This window comes from Globicephala melas, chromosome 11 (genome assembly GCF_963455315.2).
Source record: "Globicephala melas chromosome 11, mGloMel1.2, whole genome shotgun sequence".
NCBI lineage: Eukaryota > Metazoa > Chordata > Mammalia > Artiodactyla > Delphinidae > Globicephala > Globicephala melas.
In genome coordinates, this window is record NC_083324.2 from 68,899,870 (window position 1) to 68,912,951 (window position 13,082).

Genomic DNA, 13,082 nt, shown 5'->3' on the forward strand with positions numbered 1-13,082 from the left:
ATCTGTATCTTCCACACTTTCCTTCAGACTTTGAGTGCATTCAGCCAATGGAAGGCACCTACAGAAGGTCAGAGAGTGGGAGGAATGAGGTTGCAGTGTTTATTCCCCGTGCTTCCTAACAGGCCATCTCTGGCAGCACTCGAGTCCCTCTACCAAAAGCCATAACACTTACTGGGCTACCTCTCTTCCATGGTTACAACCTGGACTAGGTTCCAGTAAACCTCCTCTCCACACCCCTCCAGGTGCTGGTGGTGGTAACCGTTCTCCTGTCTGTACTCCCTGGTGCTCCACTGTTCTTGTTAGTTTCCTTAACCGTACTTCTACCTCTTTAAAAGAGTCCCCTTATTAACCACTCTTTAGTTAAATCCATGACGTATGCCGTCTCTTTCCTGCCAGGATCTGATTGGACCAGTAATCCAGGGATTCTCTCCATGCTGGTTCTCTTGTCCCACATTCCTTTGAACATCTAAGATCCTCTTTAAATTAGACAGGCGTTTAGGGAAAACCTGCTTTTTAAGACTCTAAGGTGAGGAGTTTAATGTATAGCAGGATATAGTTGGTTTTGAGGTAGGAGATGCATGGGCCTCAGGCTGAGCAGCTGCGACCAGACTCCTGCTGACACTTTGAGATAAGATACTAGCAGGAGCATTGGGCCCTGATTGGGTAAAAGACAAAGCGACCACATTTTTCTCATGCTTGTGGTCAGGGGCATTTCCCAGCCTACACATGTGCAGAGAAGGTCCTCAGTCTAGGGAAGGGGTCAAAGGGAGAAAGAGTCACCAGCCAACCTCCCAGAAACCTTCGTGCTGGAATCCATCTCGGCTGAGAGATGTGCGTGCCTGTCAGGAAGGACCCTGAGTCGGGCCAAATATGGCCACAAGCAAGAAGATTGGCCAGAGACAATCTGGAAGACTGCCCGCCCCCCCATATAAGCGATCTAAGCCACCCGCCTTGGGCACAACTCACTCCAAGTTTGCCCGTGTGCTCTTCCACGTGTACTTTGCTTCTAGTAAATGCTTCATCTATTTCACAATCTTGGTCCCTTTGCTGAATTCTTTCTTCAAAGAAGACAAGGACAGAGGTCCTCCTTCCAGCTGTCTTGTCCCCCGAAACCAGTTTCTTAATCTCAGTAAGCTACAAGCTGCTGTTTGTAGAGTGAGAAATGAAACACACACTTTGGATCTCAGTTATGTTTCCTAGAAACAGACCGTAAAATGAAGATATGTGCAAGTGATTCATTAAGGTAGGGTTGCAAGGAACATTAAAGGGACTCTGGGAAGCAGGAAGGAGGAGAAATCAAAGCACATGTATGATTCAGGCAAGGTCCCACAAAGGGGAGCAGCAACCTGACCCCATAGGGAACTCCAACAGCTGTGCCTCCCAGTTTGATGGGTGTGGAGCACCTTCGCCCCAGGTGTGGACAGTCACTGACTAAGGACTGCCCTAGGGAAACAAACTCCCAGACTGTTCCGGCTCTCTGTCTGCATATGCGGTAGTTCCAAGCTTGAAGGCAGTCCTCCAAAAGAGAGGAAGTGTAGGTACCGCTCTATTGGAGGCAAAAGCTCAAAGCCAGGGAGAGACGAACGGAAACGGTAAAAAGGAGCTGGGGTGACACAAGCAAGATGGCAGAATAGAAGGTACCAGGTTTGCATTCCCTGTGGAAACACTGAAAGGCTAAAGAAGCTTTGCAAAGACTCTAGAACCAATTCAAACTGTAACAACCAGCTTAACCAAGAAAAAGCTGCACTCGAAACAGTAGAAAACTATCTGGCATTTCTGTTTGCCATTATTCCACCCCCTTGGGGGTCAGTTGGGAGGAAGCTGCCAATTCCAGGGCCATCCCTCAGGAGGGAAGGAAAAGAATGGAACTTGCTTGCAATGTTCTGGCTTATCTGAGGGCTGCTTGGAGGACTGGCTTCTGTCTCACTCGACTTGGAACACTGATGGAAAGAGCAGCATAGTTTGAATGTCACATTAGAGGCCCCTGAAAGCAGTGGCAGTTACCGCAGTGTGAGAGCTGCAGGGTGGCTGCAGACACATGGGCTCCTGGGGGCAAGAGATTATGGGCAAAGGAATATAAGAGAACATTAGGAGTCCCTTTTAGGGGGTGAGACTCTCAGGGACATTAAGACATTTAAAGGCAACTGGGCATATAGAGAATTGGAGTAAGAGCACACAGAGGACCAGGGAAGATGCATCACCTAATTAGGTTTGAGAGAACATTAAGCCTTTATGCTGGGCTGATTTAGCAAAGGTGTTTTCCCTACATGAAATTCTGCAAAGACTGGGAGATGTGCCTGTTTTCAAATGCCCAATTTTCAAGAAGCAATTATAATGCATACGAAAAACAGGGAAACATGGCCCATTTAAAGGAACACAATAAATCTCTAAAACTTGACCCTAAAGAAATACAGTCCTCTGACTGGAGGAAGACTTCAAAACAATCATCTTAAGTATGCTAATGAGCTAAGTAATACACAGCTAAACTAAACCATGAAAATGATATAGGAACAAAATTAGAATAGCAACAGAGATAGAAATTATAGAACAAGCAGACAAGTTCTGGAGCTGAATTATAATAACTGAGGTGAAAATTTTACTAGAGATTCAACAGCATACTGAACAGGCAGAAGAATCACTGGACTTGAGTGATCTGAAGTTATTCTTTCTGCTCCTCAGAGTCAATAAAGAAAAGTGAACAGAGCTTGAGGGTCTATGGAACAATATCAAATGGGCCAATATATACATTACGGAAGTCCCAGAAGAAAAAGAGAAAAGGGTCAGAGATCTTATGTGTAGTACTAATGGCCTACAATTTGCCAAATTTGAGGAAAGAAATGGATGTACAAAAACAGGAAGTTCAAACTCCCAGTAGAATAAAGGGACACACGCTGAGATGTTATCAAACTGCCTAAAGACAAGAATCTTGAAAGCCGCAAGAGAGAAATGACTCATCACATAAAGAGAGCCCTGTAAGACTATCAGCAAATTTTTCTGCAGAAACTTTATAGACCAGAAAGCAACAAGATGACATAATCAAAGTGCTGAAAGAAAAAACTGTCAGAGAATACTGTATCTGACAAATCTGTCCTCAACAATGAGGAATAAATCTTTTCAGATAAAGAGCTGAGGGAGTTCATGATCACTAGACTTGCCCTATAGAGAAACAGTAAAAGGAGTCTTTTAGGTTTAAAAGAAAGTATCTAAACAGTAACTCAAAGCCATATGAAAATACAGAGTTCTCTGATAAAGGTAAATATATGGACAAATATAAAAGCCTGTATTACAAATTTCATAGCTCTTAAGATTTAAAAGAAAAGCATGAGAATTAAATGTATGTTTGGTACACAATATATAATGATGTCATTGTGATATAAGATCAAGTATGGGATACTCATGAACCTATGGTCAATTAATCTATGACAAAGGAGGCAAGAATATACCATGGAGAAAAGACAGTCCCTTCAATAAGTGATGCTGGGAAAACTGGACAGCTACATGTAAAAGAATGATATTAGAACGTTTCCTCACACCTTATAAATCAAAATGGATTAAAGATCTAAATGTAAGACCTGAAACCATAAAACTAGAACAGAACACAGGACACTCTGACATAAATCACAGCAATATTTTTTTGGATCTGTCTCCTAACACAAAAGAATAAAAGCAAAAATAAACAAATGGGACCTAATTAAACTTAAAAGCTTTTGCATAGCAAAGGAAACCATTGACAAAAAGACAACCTACTGTATGGGAGAAAATATTTGCAAATGATGTGAACAAGGGGTTACTATCCAAATATATAAATGGCTCATACAATATCAAAAACTTGATTAATAAATGGGCAGAAGGGCTTCCCTGGTGGCGCGGTGGTTGAGAGTCCGCCTGCCGATGCAGGGGACACGGGTTGGTGCCCCGGTCCGGGAAGATCCCACATGCCGCGGAGTGGCTAGGCCCGTGAGCCATGGCCGCTGAGCCTGCGCGTCCGGAGCCTGTGCTCCGCAACGGGAGAGGCCACAACAGTGAGAGGCCCGCGTACCGCAAAAATACATAAATAAATAAATAAAAAATAAATGGGCAGAAGACCTGAGTAGACATTTTTCCAAAGAAAATATACAGATGGCCAACAGGCACATGAAAAAGATGTTCAATATCACTAATCAGAAATGTAGATCAAAACCATGAGATATCACCTCACACCTGTCACAATGGCTATCATCAAAAAGTCTACAAATAACAAATGTTGGTAAGGATGTGGAGGAAAGGGAACCCTAGTGCACTGCTGGTGGGACTATAAATTGACGTAGTCTCTATGGAAAACAGTATGGCGGTTCCTCAAAGAAAACTAAAAATAGAACCACCATATGATCCAGCAATTCCACTCCTGGGTATATATCCAAAGAAAACTAAAATACTAATTCAAAAAGATACATTCAACTCAATGTTCATAGCAGCATTATTTATAATACCCAAGATATGGAAGCAACCTAAGTGCCCATCAACAGATGAATGAATACAGAAGATGTGATATATATCTATATCTGGGTAGATATATACGCACACATACAATGGAATATCTCAGACATAAATAATGAAATTCTGCCATTTGCAACAATGCAGATGGACCTAGAGTATTATGCTTAGTGAAATAAGTCAGAGAAAGACAAATTCTCTGTATTATCACTTACATGTGGAATCTAAAAAAATAAAACAAGTGAATATATATATAATAAAACAGAAATAGATTCAGATATAAAGAACAAACTAGTGGTTACCAGTGAGGAGAGAAAAGGGGGAAGGGACAAGATGGAGTAAGGGATTAGGAGATACAAACAGCTATGTAAAAAATAGATCAACAAGGATATATTGTACAGCATGGGTGAATACAGCCATTGTTTTGTAGCAATTTTAAAGGGAGTATCATCTATAAAAATACTGAATCACTACGTTGTACACCTGACACTAGTATATTGTAAATTAACTATACTTCAATAAAATATGCAACAAACAACAAAAAAGACGAAGTGTGGGAGGTAAAACTATAAAGGAGTAGTTTGTATTTAATTGAAGTTATCAGTTTAAAATAAGTTGTTATAGTTTAGGATATCTGATGTAATTCCCCTAGTAGCCACAAAAAATATTTATAGAATATACATGAAAAGAAATGAGAAGGGAATCAGAACGTGTCACTACAGAAGTAAATTCAACTAAACACAAAGGCAGGGAGTAAGAAGAAAATGGAGGACAAAAAGCTATAAGACATACAGGAAACAAAGGAATGTCAAGAGTAAGTCCTTCCCTATCAGTAATTTAAATGTAATGGATTAAACTACTTGATCAAGAGACAGATTGGAAGAATAAAAACATAGGATGCAACTATATGTGGTCTACAAAAGACACAATTTTACCTTCACTTACTCCTTCTTTGGTGCTCTTCCCTTTCTATGCAGATGCAAATTTCTGACCTATGTTTTTCTTCTCTAGTTACAATTTTATATGTGAGATATACCTTCATAAAGCTGAAAAAACTTAGGAACTCTTATCTTTTTGAAGTTAAGGAGAAAAGTATTTAATGACGGCCCTGCTTCCAATCTGCCAGAGCTGATTCCTCTCCTACGGAGGTCTTGTTACAGGTCTGTGGAGAGGAGTCAGCTTCCCCGCTCCCTGCCATTTCCACAGCTGAGTGAACTACAGGGAGCAGCTCAGCAACCCTCCTAGCTGGCCTTGCCCAGGTCAGCCTCAGAGCTGTGATACAGCCTCTGGCAGAGGTTATGTCACTTGCCATTGGGTGGATGTGGACACAGTCCTCACCTCTGCCCAGCCAGTACTCATCAACTAGCTGGCCTGGACTCCAGTTTTTTTTTTTGCGGTACGCGGGCCTCTCACCGTTGTGGCCCCTCCCATTGCAGAGCACAGGCTCCGGACGCGCAGGCTCAGTGGCCATGGCTCACGGGCCCAGCCACTCCGCGGCATGGGGAATCTTCCCGGACCGGGGCGCGAACCCGTGTCCCCTACATCGGCAGGCGGACGCTCAACCACTGTGCCACCAGGGAAGCCCCTGGACTCCAGTTCTTAAATTTGGTCTCCTAGTCTGTCCCATCCACCTATTTTCGGAATCCATCAATATTACTGAGGGTCATCCAGGGGTATCAGAAGCCTATATATTCCTGGACAAAATTCTGGAATGAAAGAATGTCATGACTGCATCAGCAGGCAGACTCTCAACCACTGCGCCACCAGGGAAGCCCAGGATTTTCTTCTTTATCTTTGATTTTCTGTGATTTATAAATACTATGCCTAGGTGTAGGTTTTTAGCGGGAGCATTCATCCTGCTTGTTCTGAGCTTCCTGGATCTGTGGTTTGGTGTCTGACATTAACTTGGGGTATGTTCTCAGTCACTACTGCTTCAAATATTTCATCTGTTCCTTTTTCTTCTAATACTCTCATTATACATACAAATACAGTTTTTGTATTTGTCTGTTTTTACTTTTTTGGCTTGAGAATTCTACTGAGATATTCTCTAGTTCAGAGATTCTTTCCTTTGCCATGTCTATCTAGTCTATTAAACCCAAAGACATTCTTCATTTCTATTAGTGTTTTGATTTTTATGTATAGCATTTTTGTTTTCTTAGGATTTCTATCTCTAACTACATTGCCATTTGTTCTTACATGCTGTCTACTTTATCCTAATGGAACACTTAACATATTAATCATAGTTGTTTTAAATTTCCAGTCTGATATTTCCAACATCACTGCCATGTCTAGTTCTAATACTTTGTCTCTTCAAATTATGTTCTTTTGCCTTTGGTATGCCTTTTTTTGAGTTATAATTGACATAACATTGTTAGTTTCACATGTACAAAGTAATGGTTCAATATTTATATGTATTGTGAAATCACTTTTTTCTTGATAACCAGATATGATAGTGTACTAGGTAAAAGGCACTGCTGTACATAGGTCTTTAGTAATGTGGTGGTGAGATGTGGGGGCAGAGGGTGGTGACATTCTGTAATCCTATGATCAGGTCTCCAATTTTAGCAAACCTCTTGACTGCATTTCCCAAATGTTTCAGAGTTTTTCTCCACCTGGAGGTGGACAAGGTTGGCTAGAGTGGGCTGGAGTTGGGTATTTCCCTTCCTCAGGTCAGTTAGGCTCTGATAATACACCAGCAGGCTGGGTTCTAGTTAACTAGTCTCCTATCATCAAAATGTCTACAAACAGTAAATGCTGGAGAGGATGTGGAGAAAAGAGAACCCTCTAGCACTGTTGGCGGGAATGTAAACTGGTACAACCACTATGGAAAACAGTATAGAGGTTCCTTAAAAAACTAAAAATAGAACTACCATATGAACCAGCAGTCGCACTCCTGGGCATGTATCCAGAGAAAACCAATCCGAAAGAATATATGAACCCCAGTGTTCACTGCAGCACTATTTACAATAACAAAACATGGAAGCAACCTAAATGTCCATTGACAGAGGAATGGATAAAGAAGATGTGGTTCATATAGACAATGGAATATGACTCAGCCATAAAAAAGAATGAAATAATGCCATTTGCAGCAACATGGATGGGCCTAGAGATTATCATACTAAGTGAAGTAAGACAGAGAAAGAGAAATATACTATCACTCATATGTAGAATCTAATTTTAAAAAAAACAAATGGACTTCCTTACAAAACAGAAACAGACTTACAGATATTGAAAACAAACTTATGGTTACCAAAGGAGAAAGGCGGTGGGTGGGGGAGGGATAACTCAGAAGCTTGGGATAAGTACACACTCACTACTATATATAAGATAGATAATCAACAAGGACCTACTGTATAGCACAGGGAACTCTACTCAATATTCTGTGATAACCTATGAGAAAATAATTTTAAAAAGAATGAATATATGTATATGCATAACTGAATCACTTTGCTGTACACCTGAAACTAACAACATTGTAGACCAACTATACTCCAACAAAAATTTTAAAAAAACAACAACAAAAACACTAGCTTTCCCTGCGGGCAGGCCTTGTTAAGAATAGAGGGATCTGGTATATTTCAAAATGATGGTTCTCCTCCTTCCCTCTGTGAGAATTCAATATTTACTGTGGAACCTGGTTGAACACCTAGAGGTCAATCTCAATACTGTGTACCCTGAAGTTTTTAATGGAGTTATCAACATTAAGCCTCTAGCAATTTGTCAATCATAGTTCAGGCTTTCCTACCCAGCGCTGGTTTCCCACAGTTTCTGCTTCAGAGTCTTGGCCCTGGTAAATCATGACTACCTGTTTTCTCCTTTCTGTCTCTCCAATCTTGGGGGTAGCAGTGTGCCCTGTGTCTTACCCTCTCTTATGGATTCTAGAAGGACTGTTGATTTTTCATTCTGCTCAGTTTTTCACTTGTTAAGACAGAGTGGTAACTTCCAAGCTCCTGATATATGGAACCTCAGGCTCACTTCAGATCTAAGAACACGTGTAATGTAAAAATTAACAAACAACCAACTCAATTAAAATAGAGTTTTGAGGCCAAAAGGGGGAGCTCTTGTGCTCTATGACAACTGAACCTGACAGGAAAACGAAAGACTTCTTGCCTGGCAAGATCTCAGCCAATGAGAGACCATCACAATTTCATCAATGAAAAGCCACTCTACTTTAAACTCTCAATTCCTCCAATGGACTCTGTTTACTATAGCCCTTCTAAACTTGCTTTTCCCCCTCTATAAAAGCGTTCTCTCCTTGTGCTGGACTTGCACATAGCATGCCATGGTCACAGATCCTAAACTGCAATTCTTTGCTGATCCCAAGTAAACCCATTTTTTTGCTGGAGAAATAACTTGCAGACTATTTAAGGTGAGTGGGTTCAAAGTGAAAGGATGAAAAAAGATATTCCATGCACATAGGAACAAAAGAGCAGAGATGGCTATAGCAATATTAGACAAAAGAAACTAAGTGAAAGCCTGTTACAAGAAACAAAGGACATATTATATAATGATAAAAGGTCAATTCACTAAAAATTATAAATATATGCATCAAACATCAGCTCTTAAATGTGAAGTAAATGTTGACAGAACTGAAGGGATAAATACAGCTCTAAAATAATATAAGACTTCAGTATCTCACTTTCAGTACTATGGAAAGACAACCAATAAGGAAATAGAACTTGAACAGTATAGCCCAATTGTTCCTAACAGACATATATACAAAACACTCCACCCAACAAAAGAACACACATTTTTCTCAAGTTCACATGAAACATCCATGTTAGACTGTAAGACCACAAAACAATGATTAATAAAAAGGGTTGAAATCAAAGTATCTTTTCTTATCCAATGGAATGAAACTAGAAAACAGCAAAAGTAAAACTTGAAAATCCACAGATACATGGAAATTAGACAACATGATCTTAATGGATCAAAGAAGAAATCACAAGGGAAGTTAGAAAATATCTTGAGGCAAATGAAAATACAAAATTCCAAAACTTTTGAGGTGCTGTGAAAGGAATACTATGAGGATAATTTATAGCTATAAACACTTAAAAGATTTTAAAACAACCTAACTTTTTCACCTTAAGAAACTATAAAAAGTAGTAAAAACTAAACCTAAAGTTAGCACAAGGAAGGAAATATTAGAGATAAATGAAATAGAACAAGCAAAACTAAGAGTTGGTTCTTTAAAACAATCAAGATCAACGAACGTTTAACTAGATTGACTAAGCAAAGGAGAAGACTTAAGATCATAAATGAAAGAGGAAACATTCTAATTTTTATTCTGTAAAATTAGTTGTAAGATTATGAACAATTAGGTTATTCCATTTTTGATACATAAATGAAACAGATAAATTCCTGGAAATAACCACCCAAACCAAATCATGAATAGAAAATCTGAACAGACCTACAACTTGTAAGCAGATTGAGTCAGTAATCAAAAAACTCCCAAAGCAAAGCCCAGGATCAGACAGCTTTACTTGTGAGTTCTAATGGACACTTAAAGTATTAACAGCGATACTTCTCAAACTCTCCGAAAAACTGAAGAGGAGGAAATATGTTCAAACTCATTCTATGAGGCCAGCATTACCCTGACACCAAAAACATATAAAGACACTACAAGAAAACAAAACTACAGACCAATATTAATGACAAATGTTGATATAAAAATTCTTAACAAAATACTAGCAAACAATTCAACAGCACATTAAAGGAGTACACACCATGACCAAGTGGAATTTATTCATGGAGTTCAAAGATGGTTCAGTATATGAAAATATGGTACATTAACAGAATGAAAAGGGGCATGGGAAATCACATGAACTTTTCAATTGATGCAGAACTTGACAAAATTCAATACCCTTTCATGAATAAAACACTAAGAAACCAGAAATAAAAGGAAACTTAAAATAATAAAGGCCATATATGAAAGTTTACAACTAGCATCATAATTGTGAAAGACTAAATGCTTTTCCTTTAAGATCAGGACTACCACAAGGATGCTTTCTTTTGCCACTTCCATTTAACAGTGTGCTGGAAATCCTAGAGCAATTAGGGAAGAAAAATAAATAAAAGGTATCCAGATTGGAAGTAGTAAATTTATACTAGCAAACATCATCTTATATGTAGAAAACCCTAAAGATTCCACACAAACATATTAGAACAAATGAGTTTAGTAAAGTTTCAGGATACAAACCCCCCAAATCAGTTGTATTTCTATACACTAAACAATGATCTGAAAAAGGAAGTTAATTCCATTTACAATAGCATCAAAAATAAAATATATAGGAATAAATCAATATACTGAGAAGATGCTGCTAAAAGATATTAAGGACACCAATATGCAGAAAGACATCCCATGTTCATGGATTGGACTTTAATACTGTAATATTAATATTACCCAAATTAATGTATAGATTTCATGCAATCCCTATCAAAATCTCAATGCTATTTTTTGTAGAGGTAGAAAAAAATCCATCATAAAATTCATATGGAATCTTGAGGGACCCCGAACAGCCAAAACAATCTTGAAAAACAAAGTTGGAGGTCTCACATTTCCTGATTTCAAAGCTTATTACAAAGCCACAGTAATCAAAACAGTGAGATACTGGCCTAAAGATAGACTTATAGACCAAGGAAATAGAGAGCCCAGAAATAAACCTTCACATATATGGTCAAGTAATTTTTTTTTTTTTTTTTTGCGGTACACAGGCCTCTCACTGTTGTAGCCTCTCCCGTTGCGGAGCACAAGCTCTGGACGCACAGGCTAAGCGGCCATGGCTCACAGGCCCAGCCGCTCCACAACATGTGGGATCTTCCCAGACTGGGGCACGAACCCGTGTCCCCTGCATTGTCAGGCGGACTCTCAACCACTGTGCCACCAGGGAAGTCCGTCAAGTAATTTTTGATAAGGGTGTCAGAACCATTTAATGGAGAAAGAACAGTCTCAACACATGGTGATGGGAAAACTGGATATCCACATGCAAATGAATGAAGTTAGAAACTTACCTTACACTACACCATAAACAAGTAACTCAAAATGGATCAAAGATCTAAACATCCTAAGAGCTTAAACTGCAAAACTCTTAGAAGAAAACGTAAGGGAAAAATTTTGTAACGTGGGATTTATTAATGATTTCTTGGCTATAATGAAAGCAAAAATGAATTAAATCAAAATTTAGAATTCAAAGGACACAATAAAGAGTGAAGAGGTGACCCATGGGCTGAGAGAAAATACTTGCAGATCATTTCTGATACTTTAATACCCAGAATAAATGAAGAACTCCAACCTCCCAAAACAGATAATCCAATTAAGAAGTAGGCGGGCTTCCCTGGTGGCTCAGTGGTTGAGAGTCCGCCTGCCAATGCAGGGGACACGGGTTCGTGCCCCGGCCCGGGAAGATCCCACATGCCGCGGAGCGGCTAGGCCCGTGAGCCATGGCCGCTGAGCCTGCGCGTCCAGAGCCTGTGCTCTGCAACGGAAGAGGCCACGGAGGTGAGAGGCCCGCATACCACAAAAAAAAAAAAAAAGTGGGCAAAGGACTTGAAAAGATATTTCTCCAAAGATATACAAATGGCTAACAAGCCCATAAAATGCTTAACATCATTCATCATTAGGGAAATGCAAATTAAAGCTATAATGAATACAATCTCATTACGATGGCTACTATAAAAAAAACCCCAAAAAACAAAAAAGACAAGTGAAAGTGAGGATGTGGAGAAATTTGAGAGATTGTGCATGGCTGGGGGGGATGCAAATGGTGTAGTCACTATGGAAAACAGTGTGGTAGTTCCTTAAAAAACTAAGGATAGAATTACCATGTGATTCAGCAATTGACTTTTCAGCATATACCCAAAAAAGTTGAAAGCAGGATCTTGAAAAGATTTGCATACCCATATTCATAGCGGCATTATTCACAATAGCCAAAAGGTACAAGCAACCCAAGTGTCCATCAACAGATGAATGGATAACCAAAATGTGGTATATGTATACAGTGGAATATTGTTCAGCCTTAAAGGAAACCTGACACATGGCAAATTCACAAGCTTCAACATGGTTGAACCTTGAGGACATTTATATTAAATAAGCCAGCCATGAAAGGATAAATACTGTGATTCTACTTCAGAGGTACCTAGAATAGTCATATTCAGAGACAGAAAGAATGTTGGTTGCCAGGGAGAAGGGGAGAAAGGGAATGGAGAGCTGTTGTTTAATGGGTATTCCAGTTTCAGTTTTCCAAAATGACAAGAATTCTGGAGATTGGTTGCACAGCGATGTGAATACACAGTTGACCCTTGAACAACATGAGGATTAGAGGTGCCAACCCTTTCAACTTATAGTTGGCTCTCTGTATCCCTGGTTCCACAACTGTGCATTCAACCAACCTTGGATTGTGTAGTACTCACTATTGAGAAAAATGCGTGTAGAAGTGGACCCGCACACTGTGCTATTCAAGGGTCAACTCTACTTAATATTGAAGTACAGCACAGCCCCAAAGACAACCCAGGTCCTGGAGGAGCCTCGGGTCTCTTCAAAGGAACAGAGTCTAAACAGTCATGAGACGTACTTTGCTCTCTTAAAACTAGTAAAATCTCAGTAAGCTGAA